Source organism: Panulirus ornatus, chromosome 14, assembly GCF_036320965.1.
Source record: "Panulirus ornatus isolate Po-2019 chromosome 14, ASM3632096v1, whole genome shotgun sequence".
In the NCBI taxonomy this organism is placed as follows: Eukaryota; Metazoa; Arthropoda; class Malacostraca; order Decapoda; family Palinuridae; genus Panulirus; species Panulirus ornatus.
Window position 1 is genome coordinate 61,394,101 of NC_092237.1, and position 14,613 is coordinate 61,408,713.

At 47.6% G+C, this 14,613-nt stretch overlaps 1 protein-coding gene across 4 annotated transcripts in view; it reads right to left on the reverse strand.

Moving 5' to 3' along the window:
- The window catches only part of LOC139753492 (uncharacterized), a 609,003-nt gene that overhangs the window by 466,954 nt on the left and 127,436 nt on the right, over nt 1-14,613 (reverse strand). The window lies entirely within an intron of this gene.

Below are 14,613 nucleotides of genomic sequence, written 5' to 3' on the forward strand. Positions count from 1 at the left end.
CTCTCTCTCTCTCTCTCTTGCCATGGGTACTAATAGGCAGGTAGCTACTCAATCCTCTCACTGTCTGCCTCTCTCTCTCTCTCGCTCCCCCTCTGAACGCGTGGCGCAATTCGATACTTATTGATCGCCTGCCGCCGATTCGCCAAAAGCACAACCGTGTCCTTCTCTTCCCTCTCCTCCTCCTCCTCCTCCTCCTGCGGTACTCCCATCATCCAGCCAACCCCGGCCGTAACTCGACAGTCTCCTGGGTCTATCCCTCCCGCGTCTTGGGACATTCCTCCCCGGCGTTCGCCTCGACAGGCAAATATTATCTTTGGCTCAGGGAAAATTCGGGAGCTGAAGGAGGTCATTGTCTCTCCCCACCTCGAAATCAGGTACGATCACTACGCAAGCAACGGGAGCTCCTTGAGAAGAGAGAGAGAGAGAGAGAGAGAGAGAGAGAGAGAGAGAGAGAGAGAGAGAGAGAGAGAGAGAGAGAGAGAGAGAGAGAGAGAGAGCAGTGGTGGGGAGGGAGGGTCCGCCATGGAATGCCAAGGCAACACGTCGTACAGCATCACTAATTTTCCCGTTGAATAAATGATACCCAGTCACTCGCTCGCGCTAGTATCGTCCCCCCAAGCTCCTCCCGCCCGAAGCGGACGTCCGTGGCCGCCCGACCCACGCCCCCTTGCCCTAGGCGCACGTCCGTGCCCTCCTATACCTGATACCCGTACCCTGGGAGCACGTCCGTGGCCACCCATCCCAGTTCCCCCCTTGCCTAAGACGTAGCCTCTCCTCCTCCTCCTTCTCCTCCCTTCCTACAGGAACGCCACTGTGGAGGAAAGAGTCACAACGACCCCCTCCACCAGGTATGTGTTCGTTATAACGACAGTGGCAAACTGCCATCAAACGTTACGGCCATATTTTTTTTGTGTCACTCCAATCACTGACCTTATGGATACCGGTTTAGGTCGAGATCAGCCTGACACACGTAGGTCAACTGCATCACCAGCCCAGTGTGATTAAACTGTTCCACTGAATTTATTCCAGTGGCTGGACCTTACACAGTGGCTGGACCTTACACAACAACACATTCTTCCTCCGTCCATCTATCATTGTAACCAATATAAGTACATCTATTGGTCAACAGGAAACGAAAATCAGACTCCTGTACTTAATTACCTCTAACAGTGGTGTAATTAATCAATCAATGGTGAATTATATATTGATGTATGTCGAGCGTCATCAACGCATCAGCAGCAGTTTACCCTGCATCACAACGATGGTTGTGAGTTCATCCATCAAAAGGCATCATGTAATCATCAGTGAAATTTAAATCTGTCAGTGCAATTATCTGTCCGCGAACATCTCTAACAGCACACAATTCTGTCGGCGCACACCTCTTTCAGTGGACACTTCTGCTAACACACACACCTTTATGAGCGCATACTTCTGCCAGCACACAAGTCTTTTCAGTGCACACTTCTATCATTGCACAACGCTGAACACCCCTTGCATCATACGTAATTTCCCAGCTGATTGACTAAGATCCTGTTTAACACTGCCAATCGTCGAGTCTCTCTCAGGTTATAAATGTTTACTTATGGACCGCCTTCACACTCAATGCATCAAAACAAACACATGATCAGTGCGTCACACAATGTAACCCATCGATAGTTTCAGTATATTTAGAGTATCGACACTCCATTGTCAACACTGGAATACACTGTCATCATCAGTGTACCAGTGACAGCAAGCCCCATGTGGCAACAGGTCTGGCTAACTATCAACACCAATTTAACGAATGGTTAACGACGGGTCCCGTGGATTACCACAGAGCCAGGGGACGCCACCACCGAGGCGGCAGCAGCAGCAGGACAACTGGTTCTCACAAGGTCTTCCCAGTCACTAAGGACCCGCAGGTTCAGCCCCAGCCGTGTGGGGGTCTTAAATCACGTGCTACTGGTTCCCTTGTCAGTGGCAGCCCGGGTCAGAGGGCGAGAGGGGCCTGAGGGCCGAGGGGAAGAGGGCTTGGGGCAGGGACAGCTACTCTGGTGAGGGCAGGGAGTGAAGGACGGGAGGAGGAGGAGGAGGAGGAGGAGGAGTGAAGGGTTGGCACATAAGAGAGCAGTACGGCTGCCTCCTCGTGACGTGCGGGGTACCACAAGGCTCAGTTCTAGGCCCCATTGTTTTCACCACGTGGAATGTGAGGGGTAAGGGCGGTTCACGGGAGTGAGTTTAAGGGAAGGAGTCAAGGAAGGATCGAAGAAGGAAGGACCTCAGGTAAGCCTGATGGATGAAATATAATGTTAAGAGTAAAACAACGAGAGGGGAAAAGATTAATGCCAATAGTGAGGAGGTTCTAAAGGAAGGAGTGAAGGGGTAGAGAAGCTGCGGGGAGACTCCTACATATTTCTGTGTCTCTGCAGAAATTCTATAATGCCACGACCCTTAACATCCCAGTTCACGTTGACAGGGTGTGACGTTAAGAAATAAGAATAATATAATAATTCTTCTTTTTGTTCCATCCTTAGGATGAAAATGTGAGCGTAACGCAGTCATTAGGAACAGTTACATAACTTGGGTTGTACAGCTGACTCAGCTTAAATCTACTATAGTTAAGTGATGGTGATGGCGGTGTGTGAGTGTGTGTGTGTGCCCTGACTACAACACCATAACCTCTTCCTGGCCCGGCAGCCGACAACATCCCTCAACCAGCACGAATGGCAACCCTTGGCATCTTGTAAAAGGCGAGAACAGGGATCCGGTTACCGCGCTGATACCAGCCTGGCTCTCCGATTACCAGCCAGTTACCGTCATTTACCACTCACGGAGAAGGAGACCTGACTCTGAGCCAGGTCACCACACAGATATTCCTGGTGACCTCAGAGGCAAAAAAAGGACTACGAGCTATACAACGAGTCTTTGGCTTTTACGACAAATCTAACAAGATATTCGTCCATCCAATAATCTGTGTGTTTTAGATAACGTAAGATTATATACAAGTCATCAACACCCGATAATTCTATGTTTTAATAAACATTAATGTAGGAATGATGTAAACATTAATGTAGGAATGATGTAAATATTAATGTAGGAATGATGTAAATATTAATGTAGGAATGATGTAAATATTAATGTAGGGATGATGTAAATAAAGGACTTCACTAACCAAATATCACCTTGAACATTAAGACACCGTGGAAAACCTTCCTGGTCTTATTTGTATAACTTCCACTTAACTTTAACACAGCTTTCCGACACAAGGAACACACACGCCAGTTTTGGTTTTCACCTTCTGACGAACGGTAAGGATTCTGACTCAGTGACCTCTGGCTCTCGATAACCATTACACAACATACGTCAAGACCCTGAGGCAACTCCGTATCACCAGCTGGGGTGAAGGCATTCTTCTTTTTTTTCTTGACGTTTAAAGCAAAATCATTTGTGGTAAAGTCTTTCAGTGGCAACATTTGTTTCAGAACTCCTGTAGCGTGCAGCTTCATCCTTCTCGTCCAGCTGCATCGTCCGGTACAGCACCCCTGCTGTGCGAGGCTTCCCTCTCATGTAGCTGCATTGTCTAGTGTAGCACTAACCATGCGTGCAGCTTCCCTCTCATCCCTGCCTACCACCACCATAACACGTCAAGAGCAGATCCGGTGTAGCTTTTTAGTCACGCTGTGACTCAAAGCTTTTACAGCGAACCGTAAAATAACCCGATCGCTACTGGTTTAAACAAGGAGGGGAAATAAGGCGGAAATAAACAAAATATAAGCACGAGATGGTATAGTAAATAACCAACCACTGATAACAAGCGAATCAGAAATTACCAAGGCAAATGAATGTCCAGTGATTTCAATTCCGTGAGGTTCAACCAATCATCGCTCAGCACTTCATGGTAACGAAGAATAAATCATCCAAGTGAAGGTCAGCATGCCAAGTACCTACCAGTAGGAGGGGCGAACGACCAGGAGGAGTCAGGTGCTGGGAAAACCATCATTACTACCAATATACTCGCCGAGGGGACTTGAATGGTTGTTCCCAACGTCAACTTCTGATTACCCCACAGGTCAGCCTGAATGAACCATTGTTTAACCTTCGTCTCCCCCTGACTGCTCTCCTCCCCCTCTCTCCCTCTCTCCCCTCAGTAAAGACAGAACCCATCCACTTATCAGTAAGCCTCCAGCCTCCCACCCAGGTCCACTCGGGAGCAATGGAGACACCCACGTGAGGGACGTCTTCCTGGGCCCACAAGCCCTACGCCCTCTGTTCATACAGCTGATGATGAAGAGGTCGCTTAGCGAGCAAGAAAATAGTCTGACAGCAAAAACATTGTCGACAGTAGACACAAAGAAAACGGACAGCAGTAAAGAATCATTGAGACAAGAAAACAAAAATGTTTTATATGGTATGGTTTTATATATATATATATATATATATATATATATATATATATATATATATATATATATATATATATATATATATATATATATATATATATCAAGCTGGAGCGAGACAGAGAAGGATACCGCAATAATAGTGACAAAGTGAGGGTGAAAATTATTCATAGGATGAGAGAAACAGGAGGAACATTTTGACAATTTCCTTGAGAAAAGACAAAAAATGATGCTACGCAGCCATACGTCCTCTACGTGGAATAATTAATGTCTGTGGAAACAAATATGTGTGTGGTTCTTAATTACTCTTTTGAAGACTTTAATTATGCCTTAAGTCAAGCTTACTAATTTGCAACGGCTTAGCTGAAGCTTAAAGCCTTCTCTGAAGATTTAGATTCTCTTTCAGAAGCCTAAAGAATCCCTCAGAAGCTTAAATCCTCCTTAAAAACCTTAAATCTTTAAAAACCTCAAATCCTCCTCAGAAACCTTAAATCCTCCTCTAACTTCTTAAATCCTCCTTCATGTGTTGGTGGTACGTGGAACAGTCTATAAATTTCTGGTGATTATCGACGTTTTAGGATGTAGTCTCCCGCCTGAGCCAAGACATAACAAAGCGACAGGTCTTCCCTACACACTGATCCTCTCTCGAGCTGGCACGACGCTGAGACCCCTGAGCACGACGGTACGATCCCTGAGAACGATGGTACGATCCCCTGAGCACGACGCTGAGACCCCTGAGCACGATGGTACGATCCCTGAGCACGACGGTACGATCCCTGAGCACGACGGTACGATCCCCTGAGCACGACGGTACGATCCCCTGAGCACGACGCTGAGACCCCTGAGCACGACGGTACGATTCCTGAGCACGACGCTGAGACCCCTGAGCACGACGGTACGATCCCTGAGCACGACGGTACGATCCCCTGAGCACGACGGTACGATCCCCTGAGCACGACGGTACGATCCCTTGAGCACGATGGTACGATCCCCTGAGCACGACGGTACGATCCCTTGAGCACGACGGTACGATCCCCTGAGCACGATGCTGAGACCCCTGAGAACGACGGTACGATCCCCTGAGCACGATGCTGAGACCCCTGAGAACGACGGTACGATCCCCTGAGCACGACGCTGAGACCCCTGAGAACGACGGTACGATCCCCTGAGCACGACGGTACGATCCCTGAGCACGACGGTACGATCCCCTGAGCACGACGGTACGATCCCTGAGCACGACGGTACGATCCCTGAGCACGAAGGTACGATCCCTTGAGCACGCCGGTACGATCCCTTGAGCACGATGGTACGATCCCTTGAGCACGATGGTACGATCCCTGAGCACGACAGTACGATCCCTTGAGCACGACGGTACGATCCCTGAGAACGATGGTACGATCCCTTGAGCACGACGGTACGATCCCTGAGCACGAAGGTACGATCCCTGAGCACGATGGTACGATCCCCTGAGCACGACGGGACGATCCCTTGAGCACGATGGTACGATCCCTGAGCACGACAGTACGATCCCTTGAGCACGACGGTACGATCCCTGAGAACGATGGTGCGATCCCTGAGCACGACGGTACGATCCCTTGAGCACGACGGTACGATCCCTGAGAACGATGGTGCGATCCCTGAGCACGAAGGTACGATCCCTTGAGCACGATGGTACGATCCCTGAGCACGACAGTACGATCCCTTGAGCACGACGGTACGATCCCTGAGAACGATGGTGCGATCCCTGAGCACGAAGGTACGATCCCTTGAGCACGACGGTACGATCCCTGAGCACGACAGTACGATCCCTTGAGCACGACGGTACGATCCCTGAGCACGACGGTACGATCCCTGAGCACGAAGGTACGATCCCCTGAGCAAGAAGGTACGATCCCTGAGCACGAAGGTACGATCCCCTGAGCACGAAGGTACGATCCCCTGAGCACGATGGTACGATCCCTGAGCACGACGGTACGATCCCTGAGCACGACGGTACGATCCCTGAGCACGACGGTACGATCCTTGAGCACGATGGTACGATCCCTGAGCACGACGGTACGATCCCTGAGCACGAAGGTACGATCCCTTGAGCACGACGGTACGATCCCTTGAGCACGATGGTACGATCCCCTGAGCACGACGGTACGATCCCCTGAGCACGATGGTACGATCCCTTGAGCACGACGGTACGATCCCCTGAGCACGACATGTACGATCCCTGAGCAAGACGGTACAACCATCCTTAACCACGAAGGTAGCGCCTCCCTTACGCGTGTTGGGCCTGGCTTTATACACGACTCCTGTACATAATGGCGGAGTTACCGTGCGAGCGCAGACCACTGTGGCTGTTGTCTGAAAGTAAGGACAGAGGGCGTTGCTGGAGAGAGGAGAGGACGCACTAAGTGTCTGGCACAAGTGAGGGCGACGCTGGACGACTCCCTGTTGACGGGGCGACAAACACGATGGTAATGGGTTGCGAGAAGGGCGTAAAAGGGGGGGCAAGAGAGGCGTATCTCTCACCATTCTTTCCCCCCTTACCCATCCCCCTCCCCGCAACGGGAGACCAGAACCAGTTTTTCTTTCAGTGTCTTCGAGTGGCACTCCAGGAGGCTTGTCTGAAGGGTTATGGCGTTAAGGCCCAGTCTGTGCCGTCACCTGAGTGGCGATACAGCCGTAAGGGCTTAACAACCGTGAACTGATTATTACGGAGATATGACAAAGGCGATTATTGGCGTCTCTCGCCTTTCCTATCAGTTGACATAACAATTATGTTGTTCGCTATTCGAAGTCAGTATGTAAACGTTCATAAATTTTCTGAGTAATATATATATATATATATATATATATATATATATATATATATATATATATATATATATATATATATACAGAGAGAGAGAGAGAGAGAGAGAGAGAGAGAGAGAGAGAGAGAGAGAGAGAGAGAGAGAGAGAGAGAGAGAGAGAGAGAGAGAGAGGTAGCAAAACAGGATACTATCAGTTTGAAATCAGAGTGACTAACTTGGATTGATCAAAATACATAACTTATGAAACCCTCTGTGTCTAAGATTAGGTTGGGCAATGTTAGTTAGCTTATATGATATTCATGTAAATCTTACGTGTCCATCTGACTTATTCAGGATAAATGTTAAGTCCATTCAATCCAGAGTCATCCGAGCAACACTGACTGTTGGGCAAGAAATAATTCGTCTCCAGAATTAATGAACGCAATGGTTTAAGCCAACAGAAATAGCTACACTGAACACTGACTACTGAACACCGCTTCCAAGACAGTGTGAGCTCAGTGTATCCCACTCTGACACACCTGTCCAGTGTGGATGTACGAACATATGTAAGATGATCCTTGTGTTAGGAAAAATATTCAGTCAGGAATTTCCTCTCTCTGGTTTTCATAGCCATTTTACTTAACATCTGCTACATGTATAGTCCACATGTAGATCATGACTACACACACACACACACACACACACACACTTACGTACAACCTGCAACACGAGTCCTATCATTTTCTCGATATAAATATGGAAAAGGAAAAATTTAAAGCTCAACATCCCTTTCATTAAATGAGACAGTGACGCCAAGCCTGCCGAGGGATGACGTCACGTGTTGTGGCGTAATAACTACCCTGAGAAAACACACACACACACACACACACACATTCGACCTTTGCGAGGAGAAGCAGGGCGGGGAGCACCCGCCATTTATCTAACCCTCTTAAATTGATTCATCCGGAGGGCCTAATGACACCTTAATTCCTTATATCCTTAAGTCGGGTGTCGGGGTCTTCAGCCCCTGTACTCACACCAGCCATCCACAGCCACTCCTTATCCGGCTCCCTCTCTGTCCCCACTCACCTGACCACCACCCTCCTATCCTCCATCTGTTCTCTCCTCCCTATTCCTTTTTTCTTCTCTAAGTCTTCGTCGTCTTTCTTTCCTACTTCTTGCTTTTCAAGTCCTTGAAGACTTCCTTGATAAGCTAGTCTTCCCTCACGTCCTACTGTCCCAAACGCCCATCCATTATACCCTTCCTTCCGTCGCATATTCTCATCCGTTCCTTCCTCCCTCTCTCCCACCCATCCTCCATCTTTCCCTCTACCCGCCACCACCCACACCTCCCTCCTCTAAAACCCTCCGTCCAGCAGGTGTTGCATGTAAACAAATCTGTCTGGGGTTCCTCGTGCCATTTCTTGACCCTGTGTTGCGCTAAGCTGACCAGACCTGACGCATGACTGGCATTGGCTGACACGCTGTTAATACAACATGTCCACGACTGATAGTCTCTCTCTCTCTCTCTCTCTCTCTCTCTCTCTCTCTCTCTCTCTCTCTCTCTCTCTCTCTCTCTCTCTTCCCCCATAGCCTCCCACCGCAACCGGAGAACAAGATGACCTGCCAGTGACACTAATCCCAAAGTAATTACAGAATCCCCAGAACTTTATATAATTTTTTTTTTCTCTCTCTCTCGTCTCGCATCTGATTCTTTTACCTCTGCTCTTTCTCAACACCCGGTCGCCCTTGCAGTGAATGAACAGCGCAGAGTAACTTCGTCCCCAGCTTACGTGCCTTAGCAGTGGATGGGTATTGTGAATTAAAACACGTCCCTCGCCTGCCGCTACAGTGAACGAACAGTGCAGGGTAACACGTCCTTCTCTTGACTTTGCAGTGATTGCGGAGTGAAAGGCCGTTCATCCCTCGCCTGCAGTGAATGGACCCAGTAAAGGAACACTGACGCGTTTAGAGGTGTCGGCAGGAAAATGTATGATTCGAAGCAGAGCGAATTTGCTGTCCCCCTTTACGTCCCTTTTTGGTGAAAGCAGACAGACAGACAGACAGACAGACAGGCATGAGGACAGAGAGAGAGAGAGAGAGAGAGAGAGAGAGAGAGAGAGAGAGAGAGAGAGAGAGAGAGAGAGAGAGAGAGAGAGAGAGAGAGAGAGATAAATACATTAATGGAATCATAAGTACAATTAGAATTACCATTTTAAAACAAAAAAATACGCGTCACAGGCAAAATCTGGATCAACTAAAAGCTCCCCATTAAATAACTTACCTAAAAGTAATTCTGAAAATTAACAGGTAAAAAATATGTTATCAACATATAAAATGGAGCGTGCCATTTTGGCATGGCATTATAGTTGAGTTGAATGCTCGTATGCTGCCTCCCAAACAACATATAATTTTCTAAACGGAACTTTAATGTGTACCAGGAAGGGAGGTGTCCCGGGTTAACACAGAAGGAAGGTGCTTGAAGTCGAAGCAAAGACGGCGGCTTGACACATCAACAGAGGGAAGGCGGACTCACTCACTCACATCCTGTACGGAAGAGAAACTCTTCATCAACGTTGTGGTATCACTTGAACCCCTCAAAATATCGGCGTGTTTTTTTTCCCCTCCCATTCTGAAGCAAATTGAGTTGGTCAGGGTGAAAATTTCCATCTTGACCGAGTCTGGACGCCGCTAACACACACACACACACACACACACACGACCGTCACCTGTGGACGTGTTCGGACGTGGCATTATCACAGGAACAAGTAGGATTTCCTTCAACAGTTGACAAACACGACGCCATTACCCCTCCCCGATTTTCTGTCTTCCCCGTGAATGACTGGCCTCATTACCGCACACTCAGGTGGCTGGCTCTCCACGTACTGTCCCTCCAGCGGAGCACATCGTCATGGACCGTCAGCTTCTCTATCATATGGCTGTCCCAAGTACACCCCCTCCCTCTCCCACATCAACTATCCTCCAGCAGATAATCGCGTCACAGACCATCAGATCTTACGACACCCGAGCTTTCCCTACGACTCGCATGAAGTTACTACACCTGAGTTACGACCTGCAGTAACTCCTCGCTACTCCTGTAGATCCAACTCAGTCTCTCCCTCTCTATCTAAGAGTCAATCTCTCAGAGTAAAGTACATATATATTTCTCCACACAAAACCCTTTTCCCAATAGCTTTCCAACCTGGCATGTTGGGCTCCGCCGCGAAAACAAACTCCTAAGCCTGCCTGTCATCCCTCGCGGCAGCTGCCGGCAACAGACAGACGCAGAAGGAGACGCAGGAAGTAACATAGTGCTGGGGGGGTAACACGGCAGCCCACACATATGGAAAATGTCAGCGAGCGAGGACGGTGTTTCATGCCTTCGCAAGCCAACATTACCTTCTTCCTGTACTTTAACATCTTCACCTCTCTCTCTCTCTCTCTCTCTCTCTCTCTCTCTCTCTCTCTCTCTCTCTCTCTCTCTCTCTCTCTAGTACTTCATTTGATTTTAGGAGTTAGATTATTCAGAACTAGATATCTAAGCGACACTCAGTTATCTAAGGTACAAGACAGACATATTAAGTACAGGATAACATGCTGAAGATTCGTGTCCTGGGAGGAAATGAACCTTCCTAATCAAACTCACGACACAGTAATGATGACTCATCATCATCATCATCATCATAATGATAATGATAATGACCCTTGCTCTAACCCTATTTATAGATGCGTATCGAAAGTTCTTTGTGAATCAAGAGAGAGAGAGAGACGTGTGACTCACAAATCACACGAGTGTCACCCACGAATTTCATTCGCTCATAAATCTCAACGAAAAATCTCGAAACGTTTCGAACCACATGTTTCCAAAATGCTGCATATCCTGCTGCTTGGCTCCTCCCGCACTCCACACCAGGTCCACCATGCTCCGATTTTCATAATAAAGAAAGGAAGGACCTTAAAGAATACGTACGTCCCCGAAATTCCATGGTAAGTTGCGAATTATGGCCTGGAGGTTCTCAAAACCATTCGCTCAGAAAAACGAGACAATCTGTCGCTGAAAAGAAATGTCGACCATTTTTTCCAGCTAACGGGGAGCCATTATTTTTTTTTTTTTCAAACCTGATTCCCCCATGCCAACCTCTGCAACACAACACGTTATTTACACGTTTTAACAACGGGTGTTCTGCACTGTTTTTATACAGATCCAACAGCTCAAAGCGGAGCGCAAGGTACACACACACAAACACACACCCACCACACACACACACACACACACACACACACGAATGAACTGAAAGAGGCTATAGCAACTGTGGACAGCATCCTGACGTTTAAGAGGTTGTGTGAGAGCTTCAAAATATGTTGATGACGACCCACGAGAGTAACTCTCCCTGTAGAAACGGGTGATCAAACGAGACACCGCCCAGGGAAGTACACCTCCCTCCTCGTACTGTATAAACAGGTCGTTACAGACGCAGGCCACGACCAGCGCCTCATCACAACGCTGACGGCCCTGACCAACGCCTCATCAACAAGAAGGAGATCTCTGACAGCCTTACAGACGCGTGAAAAGCGGATCTTCTTCCTCCTCTATGAATTACACAACATTGGGAAAGTGTCATAGTTACGTGTGGGACACACTAGGAATAACTGGGATTCCCCCCCAGTTCATTTTCCATATTTTCCACCCCTCATGTTAAATGGTGCTCGAATGGTGTTTAATCCTATCCATGGCCGCCCCCCCCTCGACCTGGTAATGGCCCGGCTTCACTGTTATCACCACTGTCGGGAGCCCAGGGGAGGCTGTGATTGGTCGAGCGTGTTTGTGGGTGGGTATAACTGCTAGTCTGTCTGTCTGTCTGTCTGTCAACGTCTCTCCTGACCTTACAAGCCTCCGAATAAAATCACTGTCAGTACTTGTTGGTGGATACGACCGAATGATTCATCAGTGTGACCACCAACTTCTGGACCAAACCCCAGGCTCATCCTGCCACAGCTGAATCAACTGTGATATTCATTTACCACACAAAAGACGTTGAGATTCACCACAAACATTCAGCTCTCGTGTGAATCATGTCAACTGCTTTTATGATAACGTGAACCACACAAGAGCACTCGATTCTTTTCTCTGTAATCGACACAAGGCTTCACCTGTGTCGCTATCTGTCCACGCCTTCCCTCCTGATACAGTCTCTGAGGAAGAGCCTATGGATTCTGGGCCTTGCATCCGCAACATTAAAAAGCCAAGTCTGGTTTAAATTTTGAGGAGGAGTCATCCCTGAGGAGAATTTAATGAATGGGAGCCTGACATCCTCCCAATGGGACTTTGATATCCAAAAGAAACATTGTCTTTACTTTTTTTTTTCTTTTTTTTTTTACATCTCTTGAAAATCGTGAGAGATAATAATGAGACGTCAGAAACGTGGAGGATTTTGTTTTCTTTGTCTGACACTGTGCCATCATGCTCACACTGTGCCATCATGCCTTCACTATGCCATCATGCCTTCACTGTGTCATCATGCTCACACTGTGCCATCATGCTCGCACTGTGCCATCATGGTCACGCTGTGCCATCGTACTCACACTGTGCCATCATGCTCACACTGTGCCATCATGCTCACACTATGTCATCATGCTCACACTGTGCCATCATGATTACACTGTGCCATTATGCTCACACTGTGCCATTATGCTCACACTGTGCCATCATGCTCACACGTTGCCATCATGGTCATACAGTGCCATCATATTCACACTGTGCCATCGTGCCCACACTGTGCCATCATGCTTACACTGTGCCATTATGCTCACACTGTGCCATCATGCTCACACTGTGCCATCATGCTCACACTATGTCATCATGCCCACACTGTGCCATCATGCTCACACTGTGCCATCACGCTCACACTATGTCATCATGCTCACACAGTGCCATCATGCTCACACTGTGCCATCATGCTCGCACTGTGCCATCATAGTCACACTGTGCCATCGTGCCCACACTGTGCCATCATGCTCACACTGTGCCATCATGCTCACACTGTGCCATCATGCTCACACCTTGCAATGATGCTTATACTCTGCAATCATACTCAAGCCTCGGTATCAGGCTCACACGTCACGAACAAGCTTACATTCTTGCTATCACGCTCAAGTTGTAATCGTAAAAATATGGATTTTATTTCACAAACTATTTCCTTTTCAACGATTATCCAATAAATTCTCAGAAATACTAGAAGAAATCCTCGGTCAGTAAATGAAGAGTACACTTTGCGTCATTTTCATGGCAACTGCTTTACATGCAAATTAACCTATCCTCCTGTGATATTAACTCCAAATTCATATGAATATTAATTGGAAAGTCTGAACAATAAAATGTCATGGAAAATGAACTCTTAAAATAAGAACATCTTTACCTTTGCTTTAATGGATTCTGTCTAGCAGTTTTCCACGGTATTATTGTCACAAAGCATAAAACTTTGGGTTACTCTGTCTTCTGTCTTCGTATATCCCAGAACAGTGTGAAGAAATCATAGCAGGCATCAACTTCTGCAATGCTGTCTAAACTTTCATCACACACACACACACACACACACACACACACACACGTTGTGTTATATAAATACATATAGATAGCTGGATAGATAGATAGGTAGACAGACAGACAGACAGACAGATAGATAGACAGATAGATAGATAGATAGATGGCTAGATAGATATATGGATAGATGCTGATATTTGAGTCACTTTCCTATAGCTAATTCCATTTCACTCGAATAACCTATTCAGGTTACAAATGCGGAAAAAAAAGAAAAGACGAGGCTTGAAGGTGACCTCCAACCATGGAGGTGCAGAATTTTTTAGGTCTACAGTGATGACCTCTGACCCTCCGTGGCTCTGACGGTGGCACCAGCGCGGGAACACCTAAACACCTGATCTGGGTCTGCCCTTCTGGGCTCACGGCTCACTGGCTGTCAGTCTTAATTCATTTTAAGATGTTACGGACAGGCTACGATTTTGTTTACTTTACCTCGATTCTCTCTCTCTCTCTCTCTCTCTCTCTCTCTCTCTCTCTCTCTCTCTCTCTCTCTCTCTCTCTCTCTCTCTCTCTCTCTCTCTCATCTACGCCATGCACCACATGGCTATTATTTGCTTGTGTTCTTCTTTGTCCCTCATCCACGGCGCGGTACAACACCCACGACGAGGCTGTGGGGGAGGGAGGAGGAGGAGATCTGGCCACCCCGATGAGACTCAAGCCCTGGACTAAACCGCTTCCCTCTTCGTTTACTTGCAAATTTAATCTCCACCTCTACTGAACGAGAGGCTCCTCATCCCGGTACACGCCCTCCCACCCCACGAAGAGTGGTGAGTTCCTGGACGACAGAGCGCGCCACACTTGCTCAAAACCTCACGCAAAAAAAAAAATGGATACCAAGAATTTTTTTTGGACC